Source organism: Cryptomeria japonica, chromosome 5 (assembly GCF_030272615.1).
Source record: "Cryptomeria japonica chromosome 5, Sugi_1.0, whole genome shotgun sequence".
Taxonomy (NCBI): Eukaryota; Viridiplantae; Streptophyta; class Pinopsida; order Cupressales; family Cupressaceae; genus Cryptomeria; species Cryptomeria japonica.
In genome coordinates this window covers 187,330,247-187,345,529 of record NC_081409.1, presented here as the reverse complement: position 1 = coordinate 187,345,529, position 15,283 = coordinate 187,330,247, and positions in this window count along the sequence as shown.

The window sequence follows — 15,283 nt, the reverse complement described above, 5'->3', positions numbered from 1 at the left end:
TTGTTAAATTGATACAATTTATAAATAATCATAAAGCTTATAACTTCAAATTTACATAGATAATTATTTCATCAAACATTAAATATTACAATAATTAATCCAAACATTAGCAAATAAGCTTCTAATAATATATGCTTTAATCTTCAATCCATTCCATTTCTAATATAAGAAATGCAGTTATAGAAACAATTGAACAATCATGAAATTTTAATTTTAATTCAAACAAATTTTTTAAATAGTAACAATATTACATTTGTTTTTTATTAAAATAGCAGCAAGAACAAGGGTACTAACCCTTAACAACATCTTTTTGGCAATAAGAAATACAACAAACAAGGGCGCAAGCCCAGAAATACAAGGTTGGACAGCGAAAAGGAAAGCCTGTCAAACCAGAAACAACCCAAACCCACCCAATGAAGGGGACAAACATCTGACCCTTGACAAGGAGGGGTTTGGGGGAGAGGGGAGGACTTCCCCTTCAGCCTACGACAAACCATAGTCCAAGCGATACTATCATTAAGACCAACAAGAGAGTGGCCCAGTGGGGAGGACCTCGAAGGGTTACAAACAGTAGCGTCAGCAGAGTGCTGCAAAGAAACAGGAGGCTGCTAAAGAGCAGCATTTGTTATTTTAAGTAAAATGGTAAAGTCATTCACTTCAAATCACTATATCTGTTTATGTAAGCATTATCTATGATAATTATTAATTGTTACACTTCGAAACATATTGAGAAAACTATTTTGTGAATAGTTTATCTCACATTAATCTATAAATTTATAAATAAATGCTGATATCTCTTTAGTTAAGAGTCAAAGATGAAGAGTATCCATTTCATCAAAATCATCTGTAGCCTCTTTTATCATATATATATATGAATATTTGAATCTTGATAAATAATATAATAAAGAAACATAACATCATCAATACTGATTTTACTTAATCAATTAAATTATAACCTTTTCATAAAACAAAACTATTTGAAATTCAATGCCACTGAAACCCATAAAGAAGACAAGTCTGTTCAGCCCAATCCATATTCAGAGCAAATAACGAGCATTATGTAAGTAGTAACTCTGACAAAGTTCACAGACTGCCTACACTTAACGTAGAATATCATTCTATACAAAGTAATTTAATCTCATATATTGCTCAGACTTACTAAGCTTGAGAAACCCACAGATCAAAGACATTCACCATTAACAATCCCCAGAAGAAAAAAACCTCAATATTTCTTTTAGTAGTGGAGTAAGAATACCATGATGATATTATATTGCAGAGAGCAATTGCAGGGCAACTCTCCTTTGGCAGGCAACAAAACATTAACATCAGTAAAGAGAATGAATAATGCCGGCCAAAGAAGAGTCCCCCAGTAATTATCTCCTGCAATTTTGTTTTGATGGGTTGTGGAGGTGCAGGGAGGTCTAATAGATGGAGAAGGATGGATATCCACTGCGTATATGCTTTGTGGGCAGATAGAATATGGTATTATCCACTGCAGCTTCCTTTCTTTACACAGATGATACCCCGCATTCTTTTGCCACTTTACTGACCACAGCTATGACTGGTTTATCTCCCTCAGGAAAGGACATGATTGCCTGCTTTTTGGTTGGAAAGAGAATCGACCTTATACTTGTGACTGACATAAAGGAAGAGGAAAAGAATGGAGTAAGCATCAAAGTTTACAAAGGTCAATGAGAGTTAAAAATATAAAATGATTTAGTTTTAATTTGTGCAGGTGAAAAATGCACATTACTCTCTCTTCCCCAATTACAACCTTCTTTTTTTTCTTAATTTCTATTTTTGCTTTGTTTTAGTAAAATTATCTTGTTTTATGTGTAAGTTAATTTTAAATCTGAAGTTTGAGTTTTTTATAGAACCCATATTTTATCTTTAGAATTAGGTCGGATTTATCTTTTAGGTCTCCCTTTTTTTGGATGAAATTGTAAATGTAATTGTATCTTTTGAATGTATTGCACACATGATTTTGTCCCACTTTGTAAAGTTTGAATTTTACTGGTCCTAGGGTTGACAATTAGAAAATTTGGTCATTGTTGCTTGTCAACTTGAATGAAAAACTTTTGAATTAAATGTTTAAGGTTATGTATTATAGACAAGCCCCAACACAATAATGCTAGAATTGAGCACAATCATTAATGCAACCTTTTCCTAAAGCATAAAACACTCAAACTTAGTTTCTCACAACTCACTATATCAAAATCTAATACTTTGTCCACATTAGCAATAATACATTAGTCAATGAAGGTACACAATAAATAGATAAAATTATCACTATCTCCCTCAAGTTCATTTACACGTTGATTATTACATGTTTTTGATTAATTAAGCAACAAACTAGGGTGTCAACCCTTTACAACATTTTTTGAAGGCAAAGAAACACAGGCCAAAAACAAGCCACTTACAACATTCCATAGGTCATTAACAAACCACTTACAACACGTCTCATGCAATGAACAAACCTCTTACATAAATAGACATCACACATCAAGAGTGGGTAGGTCTTTTGACCACAACTCAAGGAAGAGTTTGGGAAGAGGTCTTTTTGTCGGATGAAATTGCAAATGCAGTTGTGTGACCCTTTGGATCTATTGCAAAGATGATTTTGTCCCCCTTTCCAAAGTTTGAATGTTATTGTTCTTAGAGTTGACAATTAGAAAATTTGATCATTTTTGCTTGTCAATGTACATGCCAAAACTTTTGAATTGAGCTCAACGAGTGTGTATTATAGACAAGCCCTAGGTCATTAATGGACCATACAGAGAGATACATGAAAGAAGCATTCAAGAGAAAAATATGTCATTACATTACTTGATTGCATCAACTCTACATGAGCATATGTTGCAATGTTGATTCATTTTAGGCATCTTGCATGATCCTTATTTTGTGTGGTTTTGATATTGTGAAAAACAACAAGGGGTCTAAGGCACTAGGAAGTCTTGAACTTCCATTCTTACACAACAAAATCCTAAAGATGTTCATTGGCAATACATAGTTTACTTCTAGAAATTGATGAAGGTAAACTAACATCTCAGGTTTGTAGGAGTAGGACACTATCATACTAGAATCCAACATAATTGCTAACGAAACTTTTCCCTAGAGTACAAAACACTAGAACTTAGTTTCTCACAACAACTTGTACACCTTCACAATATCAAATCTAATACTTTGTCCACATTAGTCAATAAATGTCCACATTAATAGCTAAGTGACCTATTATCCCCCTCAAGTTCATTTGCACGTTGATTATTACATGTTAAAATACTTAAATAAATATATTTATTTAGGTCTAATTTGTATTAATTGAGATATCATTTTCTAGTCCTAGATATTAATGTGTAGACATCTTAAGAATCTTTAGGTTTTATTTTGTTTTCCTACATTTTTTGGTGAACCTTGACTCTTCAAAACCCTCTAGGGTTTTCATTAGGGTTTTGATCTTATTCTCATCTTTGATTTTTTATCTCTTTTTTAATATTTTATCTCTTTTAAAACTTAAATGTGAAATTTGTAACCTATGTTTTTTTCCTTCATAAGCAATATTTTTATTTGTTATTGCTTCTTTTACAATGGATTGCCATCAACCCTTTTCCTTAGCTTTCATCAATACATGTATCAAGGATTTCAATATCTTATAATAATAAATTACATGTGATATCCTTTCACCTCAAGGATGGTGACCAATACATGTGTTTGATGAATTCACTATTTCATTGTATATATGAATTTTGATCTCTTGCAAACCATTTTATTGTCCTCCCTTTAATTTTTAATGCCTTCACTTCAATTTAACTATGTCTCTAGAGTTAGTGATGATGAGGCCCTTGATGTTGACTATACTATAAGTTGTGATGAGCCTAATATTGATGATCCTTTCTTAATTAATTGTGTTACTAATTTTCCCTTAAGTAGCTTTCCCTCTTTTATGATATATATAGTGAAAAAGAACAAGATGCCTATTGTAAATTATCATTCTTTACTTATGTTGATATCCACATGATTTTTCTTTGGTTCATTGATTTTTCATATTTTCAATAAAATCAAGTGAATCTCTTGGATTTTATAGATTGAAAAGAAGCTAGATAGAACTAAATAAATTCCTAATTAATATTTAGATAAGAGAAATGGTAAATAGGCTTGTTTATAATAATCTAATAAATAAATATTGTACATACATAACACGAGAAAAAATACATTTAACACAACAAATACCTTGAGAAAAAACTTTTAGAAGAAAGCAAGCATTACAGTCAATATAAATTATCACAAGCACTGCAATTATGATGTAGTCATAGTTAGAGGGTCCAATGAAGGACTATCTAGAAACACATCCTAACACAAACATAACATGAAGATCTCATATAAAATAATATAATATTATTGCTTATTTAATCTTACACAATTATCAAGTCATAATTATGATTTCTCACTTTGTCACAATGGACCCTCTTACATGCTAGGTTATAGTTATGTCACATTAAATTACTACAAAAATTCAACTAGAAATTACACTACGCTATAACCTTAGAATTACACACTAATCTAATGAGCTCCAATATGTTGCATCATTATCTCCCCGATGATTGAAATCCACATCATACTAGAACTATCTACTCATAATTTTCATCTCAAAACTCATATCCTCTCTTTCCTTCCATTCCACCTCTTCACTTAAATTTTAAACAATCATCAATCATGTATAAATAACATTTGCAAGCCTCCTTTATGATTCACATCAACTATAAGGTGGCGAAATTCCAATGCCACATGAAACATTTTGTTGGCTAGAAATGAAAACTTTCAAAAAATAGATGATGGAGAACCTCTACAAAGTACACAAAATACATCCTCAATGGTTAATTAGTTTCTTTCAAATGCTATTTTGTTTGTGCAAACCTCAAATAAGCTTTCGTAAATGGAAACTTTCACAACTATGCTCAAATAAAAACCCATAGATGCTCTCAAACTAGTGTACAATCTCTTGTTCATCCAAATCTCCTCAATCATTAATGTTATACCTATTAAAAATATTCTAATTGTTTTCATATAAGTACTTAAGTAATTTCCCAAATGCATTGAAATGTGGTAACTCTATTTATCACAAATTGGTAACCACAAAATTAACAAACAAAAATATGAACTAAATAAACCTAAAAAGACTTTTCTATTTAATGATATTTCATTTATATGTTACCCAAATATGTTTCTACATCAAACATCTAGGGTAGATAAAAAAGAAGTCCCTCATTTTCAAAGATATGCCACACTTGCCTTAGAATTCCAACTTGTGGCTTCCTCAAATTTCTCTTTCCACCTCCACAGGTATGCCTCATGTGATCTACCTTGTGCATTGTTTTTCATTGGACTAATTCTATATCATCTAGCTTCCTCTTTTGTGGTTGTGGTAATATTTCCACTAGTTGTCCTTAAAAAATGAGTCCCTTGTTTTTTAGGATAGGCTCACCATTGATTGGTAATTATGATTTACAACTTCAATAACTTTCCCTTTCCACTTCCTTAAGTATGCATCAAGTGATATACCTTGTCCACTACTTTCCCTTGCACTATTTTTTATTTCATCTAGCTTCCTCTTCTATGGTTGTGGTACCCTTTCCATCAATCATCTTCAACACTACTTTATTTTGGTTTGTTCTTAGTCATTTCTCTTTCCCTCACATCTTTTAGCCTACTTTGTCACCACATGTTAGATATATTTTCCAATATTTCATGTCTATCAATGCAACTCTCAATACTTTCATTCACCTATCTTATCCTCTATTTGACTCCTCTTTGGTGGCCTCTATTTTCTTAGATTCTCCTCTATATTACTTTTTTTCATTTGGAGTGCTTTGGTCATCTAGCAATATGTGCATCCTTAGAATCAATGAAAAATAATACCATTCAATGCACACTCCAACACTATTATAAAATTGCCTCACTTACCCTTAGTGTGTTGAACACGCACCGGATGTTGAGAGGGAGGGTGAATCAGTATAAACTAAATTTTTGTACTTCAATCTTCCATCTAACAAGTTTATTCCAAGCATTCACTTCAAAGAGAATTAAATGAAAACATTATAAAATCATTCACATCGATCACATATGGACACCAATATTTTATACGTGAAAAACCCAAATTGGGAAAAACCATGGTGAGTGCCAACTCATAGATATGATCCACTATATAGAAATGTTTTACAAAAATGGAGATCACTAATCCAGACTTGCAGACCAAGGCTAACTACGCTTGGTGCAAGATACAACAAAATAACTTGCATACGGATGTTAACTACAACAAGGCAAGATACATAAATGACTTGCAAACCTGAAGCTAACTACAACAGGGCAAGATACATCATTACAACTCTTAGAAAAAGAACTATATGAATAAATGCATCTTAGTATGTTGATTACAGATTTTATTATAACACAAAATTTGACCTTACTAAAATATCCGAACCTCCAAGTCTCTAGATCACTACTCTTAAATCGACAATTACTTCTGTACTGCAATCCCTTTTGATGTAGCAACTTCAATCACATCGGCATCCTTACATAAAGTGGCACACGAATTCATCTTTGTATTCCTTACATGCACACACACATACATTTCCTATGTTGAGTATATATAGAGAGAGAACAAAAATATCTTCACCAAGTCAGCCAAAAGAAAGATTGTAACGTGTAACATGTATGCACATCTCTGACCCAAGATATATAATCTGACCAAAATATGAAATACATAGAGCATAATCTGGACCAGAACAAAAACCAAACGTGCAACATCGGACCAAAATAAAACTTCACATGCCATCACTAGACCAAAAAATATATGTCACATCTAACTCTGATAGTATAACTCGAACACATGTACGAATCATATCATTTCACAATTGCAAAAGTCCAGACCAAAACAAGCAACATCGGGACCATAATAATCAAGCTTCCAACTATCCTTATGACCAACAAGTAACCAAATGAGTATTCAAACATAGTAATACCAATTAGATCAACTGCTAATGCAAACTATCCATGTCCAAACCAGAACACCAATACATAGTGACCTTTGGTCCAAAAGCATAATTGAAAACACTTCACCTTTGTAGCTAACTTTGATGATGTCCGGACCAGAACTCTTCAGGACCACATTGTTTGACATCAATGACAACAAAGCATATATTTGTAACATAGTGGAATAAACTTGTTCCTTTGACCATCCTTCCATAAGGTGTAGGTGTTACCCTCCCATCATACATCATATTCCTATAATATTACCAAGGTATCCTCAACAACACATGACAAACATCCATTAGTAAATTGTTGCATGATACCTTATCATAATATGCTCCTACGTTAAACCACAATAAGAAATGTGTGCCCACTAGTACCTTTTCTTCCTACTACAAACATCCAATCTGATATTGGCACAAATGTTCCATCCTTCTTAGCCCGATGTTGCTCTAAATTTTATAGATAACAAATATCTTGTGTTGCTTCTATCCACCACAACATCGCAATGCATTCATTGTTTACATGGTTGTTAATCCCTCTTATTACATATAAAGGCTCTTTGTGAAGCATGTGAATCTCAATACTTGACTTTCATTTTTCAAATATGTTATATCCCTTCTCCATATTTAGCTCATGCGCTAAATTTTTCCTCTTTCTTTTACACTAAAATATTCAAATTTTTTCTTCACCACACCTAAAATAGACCCCTTTAAAGGGTTTCTATATTTTCCTCTCATCTGCCTCCACTTGACTAATTATACCCTCCATGCTCTTATTGGGCCTTTCTATGGGATCCATCATCACCCATTTTGTCTTTGTTGTAATATCTCTCACCATCTCTTCAATTGCAATAAGAAATATTATCTTCTTTCTCTCTATAATGAGAACTTTGACCTTCTCTTTTCTTGTAGTACTAGATTCCTCTTTTTTGAACCCTTGATGTTGCTTCTTTATTGTAGAAGCTTACTCAATTACCTTGGCTTTTTTCTTTTTTCTCTAATGATTCTATCTTTTCTCGAGGATCTAGCTCAATTTCTTCTCTATAGTGAGTACCAATTGTTTTTTTATTAATAAAGCAGCGTTAACTAGGGCACTGACCCTTTACATAGCCAAAAGGCTATCAATTTTAAATAGACCAAGCAGGGGTGCAAACCCCAAACAAACAAAGTTGGACAGGCTAAACAAACCTACCAAACCTACAACAACCCAACCCAACTCAAGAGTGGGGAGAAATACCCAAAACTTGACAAGGGGGGGGCTAGGAAAGGGGGGTAGATTTTCCCTTTCGCCTACAACAAACAATCGTCCAGGCAATACTATCATTAGGACTCTATTACCTAGACTCCTCTATTTTTTTAGATATTCCACCCCCAACAATCCCCTTAGATGGACTTTATTAGCCCATTAATTTACCTTGACACTTTCATAGCTTCTTCCTCATGATGTTTAGACTAAATTCTTAGCAAATAGTACTTACTGTATTTCTTCATATTCATGTTCCTCTACCATAAATTGTATAGCTCCTTGAATACCTTCATCTCCTTATTATAGTTTAGAATTTACTCGGTTTGGTTCTCTTTCTGATGCTATTTATGGTTTTTATCACCCTCATTTCCTTTTCCTTTTCAATTCACACACTAAATTGTGATGCTTGTAGTTTAGTGTGTACAATGATATGCCTTTTCCCTCTCATTAATGACATTAATTACCACCTAGGGCTTTGTTTTTTGTATATAGCATTTATTTTGTGTCTATCGATCACTTATACTATCACACTCACTCTACTCTGATGATTTGTTGGCATGCACTCCATTTTCCTTATCTTTTTAATCGACTCTACTCAATATACTCTATGGGTTTTTTATTTTCACCTTCTACCCCTATTGTTTACTCCAATTTCTTCTTTTGAGAGATCATCTATGCAGTTTTACCTTATTAACCTCTTTTGGGCTCATAATCCATCTTTCTTATATTTTATTTTATTTTTCTAACCAATTAGGACATATCATTCCCCTTTTCATCCCTAAAACACTGTATTTTATCTTTTTTTTCTGAAACAACATGCTTCTACTAAGCCCTAGTGTTGTCTCAAGATAGAGAAAAAGTAGACACTTAAAATCATCTCTCAAGAATTTGGTTGTGATGTTGAAATTCACTGCACATCAACAATCTTGGATTAGTTAGATAAATTATAATTTTTTCAATAGGTTTTTCAATTTACCTCCTAATTTCGATTATATATATAATTTTTATCATTTTGATTAATTCATCTAATCTTTTTTACAACCCTTTACTCTCACATTATTAAAATACTAAATAAATAAAAACTATATATTTAATTCCAACCCTTTACTCTCACATTATTAGAATACTAGAACCAATTAGTTAATCTAGCTAATCATTTGCACAAGTCAAAGTAGGTTAATCAAGACAAATCTTGTCCAGTTTCCTAAAATGCACATGTCCCCAAAAATTAAAATGACTTTGCATGTGTATTTGTCCCATGATCTCACTTATCCAAAAATCTTATGATTCCATCCCATCAATCCATTTCTCCAAGAAAATCTAGAACCTTCACATAAGTCTACAAAATACTCTTTTCATTTCTAAAAGGTCCTTTTGATCTCATCCCTCCATCGTTTTTCAATAAAATGTCATCCACCAAATCTCCTTAAATAATGAAGCTCACATCGTTCACCAATTGCAAGATGCCTCTTGGTGGCCTCTCAATTCTTCAAAGATCTCATTTGATCTCAACCCTTTATCTTCAAATCTAATTCTAACCATTGATTAGCCATCCTTAAAAATATAAATAGCACCTCTTATAGCTATTTCGAACAGCAATAAATAAAGGTTATGTTGTTTCAGTGAACATCCACATATCTTCTATTCCACATCAAAATCTTGTTCATATTCACACTCATAGTGTGTAGCAAGAGGTTTTGAGCTCGGCTTTCTTTTGAGTGTTTCAATTTGCATGCAATCTCTTGAACTTAAATGAAGTTGTGATTGGGTATATAAGGTAAAATAATAATTTCTAATGTTCAGGTCTTATTTTAATTATTTTTGATCTCTTCGGTGCAATAGTCTTGTCCCAATAGGTATACCAAAATGTGTAACATTGGATCAAATACTGGACTAATTAACAGTAAAATCAAGTTTCAAAATGACATTTAATATGAATGATTTGATTGGGCTAAATTATTTTCTTGGTTTACAAGTTTGTCGACTACATGATGGATTGTTCATCTCACAATCAAAATAGCACTGAATCTCTAGAAAAGTTTAAAATACTTGATTGTAAGTTTGATTTTACTCCCTTTTAGTTTGGTGCTATGCTTACTAAGAATTATTCTACAAAGAAATTAGATGTCACCTAATATAGACAACATATTGATAGCTTGGTTGATTTGATGCATTTTAGAGAAAATATTTATTTTGTAGTCAATTTAGTATATGAGCCAAGAGAAAGTCATCCAAAAAAAAAAATTAAATAAATAATAATTGTGAAATATCTGTGGAACAATTCACTTTGACATCCATTTTGTCTCTAGATAAAAGTTTCTTTGGTAGATCACAAAGATTGAGGGAGAGGCAGTAACATAGATAACTAGAAACCTACTTGTAATTATGTTTTTCACCTTGAATCAAGTCCATTACATGGAGTAACAAAAAGCACCCAATTGCATCATTATCTTCATATGAAATAGAATATTGAGCAGCAAAGGAAGTAGGAATGGAAATTATTTGGACTTGGAATCTTTTATTTGAGCTTAGTCTTGCTCAATGTTCTACCAATTGATTGGAAAATGCCATATAACCTGCAAAGAATATGGTCTTATGCTAAAATGGAGCATATAGAAATTGTTGTCCATTACATCTGAAATTTTGTTGAAGTTATCAATTTGCAATATTGCTTCAACAATGAGCAAACAGTTGATATAGAGGAGGACGAAAAAAATTTGGTAGCTACAACGAATGGTTGGGCCAATATAAATGGGCATTGAAGGGTAAGAGGAATAATGTCCATCGCTTTTGTTCTTGGATTCCCTTCTAATTAATCTTGAGGGAAGAAGGTAGTACAAAACTCCAAAATTATGAAGCTCCTAATTAAGATTATCTAGAAGTCTCAATAAATTAGGAATGTTACTTCCAAAAGAGAAAACACCGAAAGACATACATTCACAGGTGAAGGGAGAAATGAGAGTGATAATACTGTCCAGTAGATGTAACATTTTATATTACATTGATCTGGGAAATTCCAAAAACTACCTATCTTTTACAAGGTTGTGGTAGAAAATCTTGTGCTCCTGAGTCTCCATGATTTAGATCCGAAATATTGGACAAAATATTTTGTTTGGGTACATATTTTAAACTGATAAATGAGAGATTTAGATCATATTTTTTATTTACCATCAAATTGATAAAGATTTATAAAAGAAAACAAAAAAAAAAATTTCAAATATGATCTGAAAATATTGATTTTAAAAAACTTACAAAATCTAATAAAAACACCATTGATCAAGATTATGAATTGCCAAGAATTAATGTCTTAAATTGATTTAGGGCTTCTGGATGAGAACGCAGAGCATACTGAGCAGAAAGGAATACAAAACAGTCTTATACATAGAGCAGCCTCTATAGCATGCTTTGTAGAACAGAAACTGACAAATACCATAGCTCAAATTCTTCAACAATAAGCCATTCTGAATGACTGTGACTTGCACATTTTACAGGTATTAGAACTTAGCTCTGTTGATTTTTCCCTCATTTGTTGGGCAGATTCCTTCATGATGTGAGCAATCTTGGGTAGATTCCAACACCTGCAGTTGTTCCTTCATGATGTGAGCAATCTTGGGTGGACAGATTTGTCATCTGAAGTGGCATGTTAGAATAGAATATTGCATTTGAGTCTCAATCTCTAGAGAAGATACACAACTTGGAAAAACAGCCAAGCAACTAAACTTGTGTTCTTTAAACTCTTTGTAATGTCGATATCTTTATAGAAATATCATTAATAGTTTTAAATAAAATATTGATTAAAAAATCAGTAGTGAATTGTAGTGTTTTATGATGAAAAATATTTACTATTGAAATTTGTTATATAGAATTTATTTATTTTTTGGTTGACATCTTTATAGCAGTCAAATGATGAAAATCTTAAAAGTTATTGTATCAAATATTTTTTCTTATTTTTAGAATTATTAATAATTTGAACATTATTCATATTTTAACAATTAGATAAAAGAATATTCTTATACTTTAATTAGATGCTAATACATATACAAAATAAACATAAATAAATCTTTTAGAAAAGTACTATTTCAATACAAAAGCATTATGAAAGAAAAGCAAAGAAATTGAATATCTGAAGTTTGAACATTAGAATTTCCTCCTCCAAAGTTTTCGTCTTCATCTTCTCAACTTCCATTAGATTGTTATCATGTCTTTAATGGTAACATCTTGATACAATTCCATAATTTTCAAATATTCATTTCTTTCACAATCTCTTACATAATGCCTTTGTATTTCATAGCCTTCTCTTAAAAGATATATTCATATTAATTCTGTATACATATTACCATCTAACTTAAGTATAAGATTTTTTTTTAGTTCGTAAAAATTTAATGTAAAATATGTTTTAATATATTTTTATTAAATTTTGTCTTTGTTGAAAATATAATCATATTTACATTTATTTAATAATTATTTATAAATGAAAAATAAAATAATGTAATTAATAAATATAAAAAAGTTAAAGTTTAAAATAAATATTTACCAAGAATACATATTAAATTCAACAAAAAAAAATATTTTATATAATCAAATATGAATAATAAAAATAGTTTATATCTGAATATTTGAACACATCATTTTATATTATTATTTTAAGATAAACTCGTATTTATATATAAAATTTGTTCCTCTATACATTTTTATATATAATTTTATTAAAAATCAAAATGTATTCTAAAGATTCTTGAAATATGTATAACTAAATTTTTTAATACATAAAAAGTTAATTATTTTATTAAAAAACAAATTTCTTTTTGAAGATTTTGAAATATATACAGAATGACTACTAAATCATTTGAAGGCATAAAATGTTTATGTTGGCTGTATATATACATATCAATCTTAAATCGAAAAAAAATTAACAATAAAACATTCAAAAGTTAGAGACAAATCTAATAAACAAGAGTCATATGTACTTATCTGCATAAGAGTTTAAACACTCATAAGTTGTTTGCTATTTAAAGATCCAAAAATGTTAGTATACAAAAGACTTGCAGGCTATTTCTTTTCAACATATATTATAATCCCTGCTCTAGCCATAAAGCACATCTGCATCAAAAACATAAGCAATAACCTCCTGTTAAAAATCAGTGCTGTGCCAATCTAAAAACACTCAAAAACAAAACAGAATCATCAAATTAAGTTGTGCAGCAAAAACAAACAGCTAAAAACAGAAAGAGAAGTCATGAAAAGAAAACTTAACTGGCATGAAACTACCTTCAGTAAGAGAAGTTCTGTTCTCATTTCAAACAGATCTAAGCATAAAAGCTTCTAATCAGCTTGGCTTTTTGAAAGCCATGGCTAATGCAAACTGTTATGCTCTGAACATTACAAAGACCAGTAGTTATATAGAAGGTTGTGGGGAATCTGACCTCCCTCGAATGCCACCTACATTCTGCAACTTGGTATGAAAAATTTCTGTTTTAATGGTGTACTCCTGCAACCTGCAATAGAATTTACTTTTTCTATAAGTGTAGGCCATGGCTGTCAAATGACACGCAGTAAAATCATGACATATACTAAGTAAATGATAGAGTACTTGATTCTGGTTGCCCAGTTATAGTAAAGCATGAGTGCAAGAGAAAGGGCAGTATGCAGGGCAGCTGTGACTTAAAGTCGATAGGAAGCATTCAGACAAAAGAAGGACTATTATGAAGTGCATAGGACTATACTATTCTTGAGCAAAACTTGAAAACATAACACAAAATGCTAGTTTCCAGAAAAGAATCTGCTCTGCAACATGCCCACAAAAGAAAAGCATTCAACATCCATCAAAATCAAGATGAAAAAATGTAGTCTTTTCCCTGGTTTCAGTGAAACTTGTCATAGACGTCAAGATCACACACGAGATGCATTTGTCTAAAGGTTGTTTAATATCATTTATAGCCCACAATTTGACATGGTATGGAAAGCCATTCTTACACCAGGGTTTAATCACTGGTACGGATGTCATCTTTGCCTAGAGATTGTTTTGTTCTTTATGATTAGAATGCTACTAATATGATATGAGACTATCGGTGCCCATTTCTTAATGGGTGAGATAGATTTGTAATTATTTGATTTTTTTATTTTCACTATTATTGATAAATATTTTTATAATTAAAAAGATTGTAGTTTTTAATGTTTTTGATTAAGAAAGCAGCAAGAAGAAGGGTGCTAATCTTTAATACAACAGTCAGAGGACAATAAGAGAGAACTAAATAGGGGAGCAACAGGTCAAAAGAAAACCTCGTGAAACCAGAAAACACCCAAAACCCCAATCAAGGAAGGGGAGAGACACCCAAACCCTGACAAGAAGGGATTTGGGGAGGGCAAAAGACTTCCCCTTTCACCTACGACAAACTATAGTCCAGGCTATACTATCATTGGGACCATCAAAGGAAACACCAAGCAGGGAGGACCCCGTCGGGACACAAACAGAGTCATCAGCAAAGTGTTGTTGCAAAACAACACCAGGTTGTTGCAGAGGAAGCACCTTCCTCCACTTCCCGGCACAGATTCGGTAGGAGTGGAACAAAGGTGCAAAATACGAGCAACGAGAATTGAATCCACAGTGTAAGGCAAAGCTTGTAGAGCTTCATCAATAGTTTTTAGTGTTATGAAATGGATATAAGTTGAAAAAATGAACTTAAAGTTTGAGCACCTCAAAGAATGTCATTGGTCTTTTGAAAAATATTTTTGCATCCTTACTTCTCTTCATATGCCAAAAAAAAAAAAAAAACTTGGTGTGACATTAGGTCTAATGATTAAGCAATACAACACTGTGTCTAATTAGCTAGCTTTAACCTATTTGTCAATCTTTTAGAAGAACATAAAAATTTGTAATTTAAATAGAATGTGAAATTGACGAATCCTGCTAATAATTAGAAAGAAAATACAAAGTTTACTTTCTCTCTTTTGTCTTAAAGTCGTGTGATATTAAAACTAAAATTGTACTTATCTTTTTTATCTTAAAGTCGTG